The sequence below is a fragment of the Triticum dicoccoides genome, chromosome 2A (assembly GCF_002162155.2).
Source record: "Triticum dicoccoides isolate Atlit2015 ecotype Zavitan chromosome 2A, WEW_v2.0, whole genome shotgun sequence".
Lineage (NCBI taxonomy): Eukaryota > Viridiplantae > Streptophyta > Magnoliopsida > Poales > Poaceae > Triticum > Triticum dicoccoides.
In genome coordinates, this window is record NC_041382.1 from 440,026,333 (window position 1) to 440,033,326 (window position 6,994).

A 6,994-nucleotide genomic window follows, 5' to 3' on the forward strand; every position below is an offset into this window, starting at 1 on the left:
GACCGCCGTAGCCGCCGCCGTGGAACTCACCGGAGCCACCGCCGTTGACCGAGGTTTGACCGGTCGATTTTTCTCGGTTAAACCCCGGTTATTTTAGTTTTCGGTTTAATTTCTTAGATTGGTTTTCGTCGATTTATTTTATTTAGCGGACATTCGTCCATTCATTTGTTTTAACGAATGTTGTTCTGGTTAGGTTCAGACAGCGAACGTTTGTTCGTTAGTCTTTTCTTTTTATTTTATTTTCGGCTAGGGACCTATACATGATTATTTTTATCACAGATTAGCCCCTGATCTTCAAACCCTCGCTGTTTTTGAACCATTTGTCCAAATCCAGTGAAACCAACGCCAAAATCTTCGTCTCAAACCCCTCTTTCTGTTTAATCAACTTGAACAACGTTTTGACAATTTAAAATTTGGTTTCAATAAGATTTGAATTCGAAGTTCTTTTGACCGTAGTTTCAGTTCCGTACCTCCAATTTCATCGATTCTTTTTGCAAATCGAACCTCTTCAGTTGAACTTTCAGATTAGATCTTCTTATTTGATGTTTTACCCTTGCACATATGCTTGAGTGCTTATGTATGCTATTGTTTGTTTGCGGTAGAATTCCCGGAGTGCGCAGCGTGCTACTACAAGTCTCTAGGTTTTGCGAATCATCAACAAGGCAAGTAACACGTTGATCATACTCCTTTATTACCCAGTTTTTATGCATTAGTTACAATCCTCAAACATTGCATGAGTAGGATCTCTTAACTTGTGGGTTTTGGGAAGTAGATGATGAGGTAGAACCTATTGCCCTCTTATTATGAAACCCTTGGGAGTTACTTCTACGTTATGCTTAATTTTCCATGCTATGCTCGTATACGTGGATTGGGTTTGAGTGTATCCATGACAGATGCGGGAATTTTAATTAATGGTTAACTTAAGGTGGCTACTTAAATACACATCTGGGTGGATTGGTTGCGGGCACCTAGGGATATACCAGTGCTGTCCTTTTTGGTTCGCCACGCAGGCTCAAAGGGATCATAAGATTATTCATGCTAGAAACTTCTGTGTGCACCCACAAGCTATTATGGGGTCTAGCATAGTTGAGTATGTTGCATGACCTCTTTCAGTGGTGGGCTAGCAGATGTAGGGGAAAATAGGTGTCACTGTCCACCCAGAGTAAAGAGTTGGTGCTTCTGAAAGGCTATGTCTCGGTCATCCGTTTCTCAAACACCATGCAGTGCGAGAAATACAACGGAGGAGATCGAGTCCTGTGGGGGAAAATGCGCAAACCTTTGTAGAGTCTTTAACTAATCATGGTTAGCCGTGTCCCCGGTTATGGACATCTTGAGTATCTGGTTCTTCAATTATCATGTTGATCTCATAACTCTAAATTAATTTTGTTGGGTTATTAGTTACTTGTTTAATTGGGATTGAGATGGGGATTTACCATTCTCAATGTTTTTCAACTACCATGATAGTTAAATAAAATATATTCCTTTGTTGTAGGAAAAATTGGCTTTTCACAAAAACAATATAACCATAGAGCCTCCACCAGCCATACATGCATGTAGTGATAGCATTTACCAGTTCATTGCTCTATGATAATCCCCAAGTGCAGGGAATCATCGTAGCAATTTGAAAAGGTGGAAGTGATAAGTATGGAGTGTCGAACCCACAAGGAGATAAAGGTAAGATCAATATTATCTCAATCCCTATCTGCCACTGATATGACTCTACGTACACCGAACGTTTGCTTCCAACTAGAAACGAGAAATAAAACTACATTGTGGGTATGAAGTGGGTAACTTTGTATGATATCGGAGAGCTAAAATATGAAAGTAGGTGATGTTATCATAAAGTTAGAATATATTACTAAATATTATAAATAGCGAGTGTGGAATAATGGTGGATCGGTGTGCAGAATTGTCCTAGGCAATTGTTAACAAGACCGATAGTCGTCATTGCAATTTCATATGAGGGAGAGGCATAAGCTAACATACTTTCTCTTCTTGGATCATATGCACTTATGATTGGAACTCTAGGAAGCACCCTCAACTACTAAAGATCATTAAGGTAAAAACCAACCATAGCATTAAATCATCAAGTCCTCTATATCCCATACGCAACAACCCCCTTACTCGTGTTTGTGTTTCAGTCACTCACGCAACCCACTATAAGCGAGTCATAAACGTATTGCAACACCCTACAGCGGGAATCCCTCACGCTTGCGTGACACGAAGGGCACCATAGGACAGCACCACAATAAAACATACAACTCGTACCAATCTAGATCATCAATCAACCACCCAAAGACAAAATATATCTACTCAAAACATCATAGGATGGCAACACATCATTGGACCATAATATGTGGCATAAAGCACCATGTTCAAGTAGGGATTACAGCGGGGTGCAGGAGAGTGGACGAGTAAAAGAGATGAGGATGGTGATGTTGATGAAGACGAACACCGCGGTGATGATTCCGCTCTCGATGGCACTCCGGTGCCACCAAGAGAGAGGAGGAGAGGTTCTCTCCCTTGTGCTTCCTCCTCCATGGCCTCCCCCCTGGATGGGGAGAGGTTCCCCCTCTGGTCCTTGGCCTTCATGGTGATGATGGCCCCTCCGGGATCCTCCTCCATGCCCTCCGGTGATGATGGCCACCTCCGGCAGGGTGCCGGAGAGGGCCTAGATTAGTTTTCGGTGGCTACGGAGGCTTCTGGTGGCAGAACTCCCGATCTAGGTTATTTTCTGGAGGTTTTGGGTTATATAAGAGGTGTTGGAGTTGGGAACAAGGCAGGGGGTCTCCGGGCTGTCCATGAGGCAGGGGGTGTGCCCAGGGGGTGGTCACGCCCCCCACCCTCGTGGGCAGCCCGAGACTCTTCTGGCCCAGTTCTTGTACATCCTGGCCTTCTTCTGGTCCAAAAATAAGCTCCTTCAAGTTTCAGGTCAATTGGACTCTGTTTGGTTTTCCTTTTCTGCGATAATAAAAAATAACGAAAAAACAGAAACTGGCACTGGCTCTAGGTTAATAGGTTAGTCCCAAAAATCATATAAAATAGCATATAAATGCATATAAAACATCCTAGATGGATACTATAATAGCATGAATACTTCATAAATTATAGATACGTTGGAGACATATCACTCTACTATGTTATATTGCCAGCATATTCCATGTGCTGACCCGTTTCGGGCTGCAACATATCATGTTGCAGACTTTTCAGACGAAGAGTAAGGTGCGCTAGGTCGTTGTCGTGCACTCAGCTATGCCGTTGGAGTTGATGGACTCACTTTATCTTCCAAGCCTTCCGCTGTTATCATATTTAGATGGCCTTAAGCCATATTTATTGTAATAAGTTATCTTTTGAAATAGTCGATGTAATAAGTGTGTGATTGCCACTCTGTTATAAATCCTCCAAGTACTGTGTGTGTCAACATTACCGATCCAGGGATGACACTTATGCACAGAGATTTGACCGTTTGAGGTCAGATTGCTACAAGATGGTATCAGAGCACACGCTACCTATAGGACAGGACCACTAAGATAAGACATAAGTCACTCTTCTCTACTCATTTCTGACTTCTCTCCATCTTTTACTGTATAGGATGGCGGACACAAGGAACAAGTTTGCACAACCGGATGAATACACACCTTTTGGATGACATTTGAAGGAACTCACTAGGTACCTGAACATCGGAGTACCAAGCTTCACAGGGACCTACACCACCACTTTACTAGAAGAGGAGCATTGTATGATTCGAGTTCAAGTTCCCGGAAGGACATTCATGCCAGTTACTGAACCCATAGAGTTTTCCTTTAATGCACCAACCTGGAGTCTAGGAAAGAGCATGGCAGCCCATATCACCATAGGATGCATCGGCGAAGTTTATCACAAGGATCTTAAGGACACCATTTACCAGATATGTGGGGGCCGAGATGAGCAATGGGAGATGATCAGCACCAGGAGCTACAGGTCCATTGCAGCTTTCAACCAAGAGTTAAACCAGCACATTCATCGCTAGGAGAACCAAATGTGTGCAAGCATGATAGATCAAAAGAAGGTGATGACCAGGAACACGAAACTAGAAGAGGAACTCAAGTCTACATGCAATGGATACGAGGAAGAAATCACAATACTAGTGGAGATGAATGGCGACCTGACAAGGAAGTTAGGAGTGTTCATGGGAGACCCTGTGCCAGGAGGAGATGACGACCATCCCAAGGACTACATCATCATCGACGACCCCGACTCCGACCCTGAAAGTAGTGATGATGATTATGAAGATGAAGCTGGAGCAGATATCATGGAGTCGTCCACTGATCAAAAAATTTAGTAGACCACCACATTATTAGTAGTATTCCCCCCCATGTATATATTAGTAGTCTGAGCACTGTAACGATAGTTAGATCGATTGTATGCCCTTGCTTGAATTGATTTTGGTGTGATATGATTGTGTTTGTCTCATGTGCATACGAGTAGTGTTTTCTCACTAAACCTCATTCTATTCTAATCTCTCCCCTCTAAACCCATCAGATGCCTCCAAGACGTGACCCCGGATTTGCCTTCTCACCGGAGCTCACTCAGTTGATCCAACAGCAGAATACACTGATGTAGTTGCTAGTCCAGAACCAAGGCAACAACAACAACAATAACAACAACCCACCACCACCACCTTCGGTTGACAACTTAGCCCGTTTTCTGAGGTTACAACCGCCGGTGTTTTCTAGTAGCACCGAGCCCATAGTTGCTGATGACTAGCTATGCAAGATTGGAAGGGAGTTGACCATTGCAGGTGGCACAGATGCTGAGAAGGTGCGTTTTGCCGCCCACCAATTGGATGGACATGCAGCCTCATGGTGGGAGAATTACACATCCACCTTCCCTATAGCCAATGTTACTTGGGAGCAGTTCCAACAAGCATTCTGCACTGCTCATGTCTCAACTGGAGCTATGATCATGAAGAAGCATGAGTTTCGCAACTTGCGCCAAGGAAATCGTACTGTGGGGAAGTACATGGATGAGTTTAGCAAGTTAGCCCGCTATGCCCCGGATGATGTGGCCACAGATGCCGCGAAGCAAGAGAAGTTTATGGAAGGGCTGAATGATGAGATGAGTATGTAGTTAATGGTGGCAACATCTAACAACTACCAGGAGTTGGTAGATAAGGCTCTTATGATTGAAGGGAAGCAGCAACAAATTGAGAGCCACAAAAGGAAGTATGGACAAGGGATGTACAATTCAGGAGCTCAGCAGAAGCCTCGTTTTACCCCGAACCCGGGAGGATATACCCATAACCATGGAGGACATAACCACAATGGAGGAAGTTCGCATAACCATAGTGGCCCCAAGAATGGAAATGGGAATGGAGCAAGCAGCAATCAGAACCGCTCTAACCCAGCCACACCCGCCAAGGACCAAAGTCACATTATTTGTTTCAAGTGCGGGAAGACTGGACACTATGCCAATGAGTGTCCTGAACTCCAAAATGGAAATGGCAATGTAAGCTCTGGGAAGAAGCCCAACGCTTTCAATAGGGGACAAGTAAACCACATGAACATGGAGGAGGTTGAGGAGTACCCAGATGCAATTATAGGTAAGTTTCTAGTTAAGTCATTTACTGCAATCGTTCTTTTTGATACTGGTGCATCACATTCATACATTTCAAGGGGATTTGTGGATAAGTATAAGTTGCCCACCAAAGTTCTTAGGACACCTATGTTAGTAAGCTCGCCAGGAGCGGAGTATATGGCAAGCCAAGGATGTTTTCAGGTGCCATTAACCATAGGTAGGCATGTTTTCCCCTGAGACTTGATAATTTTGGAATCATAAGGATTGGATGTGATACTAGGAATGGATTGGCTATCGAGGTATGGAGGAAACATCGATTGCTCCAGTAAGTCAATCCTGCTCACCACACCGGAGGGAAAAAGGATTAAGTATGTATCCAGGCATGCACCAAAGAAGACTCACGTAAATTCCCTCATGGGTGTTGTTTAGGAGGAAGTGCATGTAGTGAAGGATTACCCGGATGTATTTCCAGAGGAACTACCAGGCATGCCGCCGGATCGAGACATTGAGTTTTTGATAGAGCTGTTGCCAGGCACCGGACCAATATCGAAGAGACCATACCGGGTGCCCGTAAATAATCTGGAGGACATTAAGAAACAGATTAAGGAGTTATTGGAGAAAGGTTACATTCGATGAAGTTCATCACCATGGGGAGCCCCAGTGCTCTTGGTTGAGAAGAAGGATAAATCTTTCAGAATGGTGGTTGATTATCATGCATTGAATGAAGTGACGATCAAGAACAAGTACCCACAGCCGATGATCAATGATTTGTTTGACCAGTTGCAAGGAGCTAAGGTATTTTCCAAGATCGATCTTCGATCAGGATACCACCAGCTAAAGATCTGAGAACAGGATATACCTAAGACAACTTTCACCACAAGGTACGGGCTATATGAGTACACGGTTATGTCATTTGGACTGACTAATGCCCCTGCCTATTTCATGAGTATGATGAATAAGGTGTTCATGGAGTTCTTGGATAAGTTTGTTGTGGTATTCATTGATGATATTTTGGTGTACTCGAAGAATGAAGAAGAACACAAGGAGCATTTGCGTTTAGTTCTCAAGAAGCTCAGGGAACATCAGTTATGTGCCAAGTTCAGGAAATGTGAGTTTTGGTTGAAGGAAGTTGGTTTTCTTAGACATGTTATATTAGGAGAAGGTATAGCAGTAGATCCTACCAAGGTACAGTTTGTCACTGATTGGCTAGCGTCCACCTCAGTTGGAGAGATCCGCAGTTTTCTTGGACTCGCGGGATATTATCAGAGATTCATTGAGAACTTCTCTAAGATTGCGAAGCCCATGATGGAGTTGTTGAAGAAGGACACCAAGTTCAGATGGACAGATGAATGCGAGGCAAGTTTCCAGGAGTTGAAGAAACGTTGGGTTACAACCCCAGTGCTGATTCTGCCGGATATACACAAGGATTTCCAAGTGT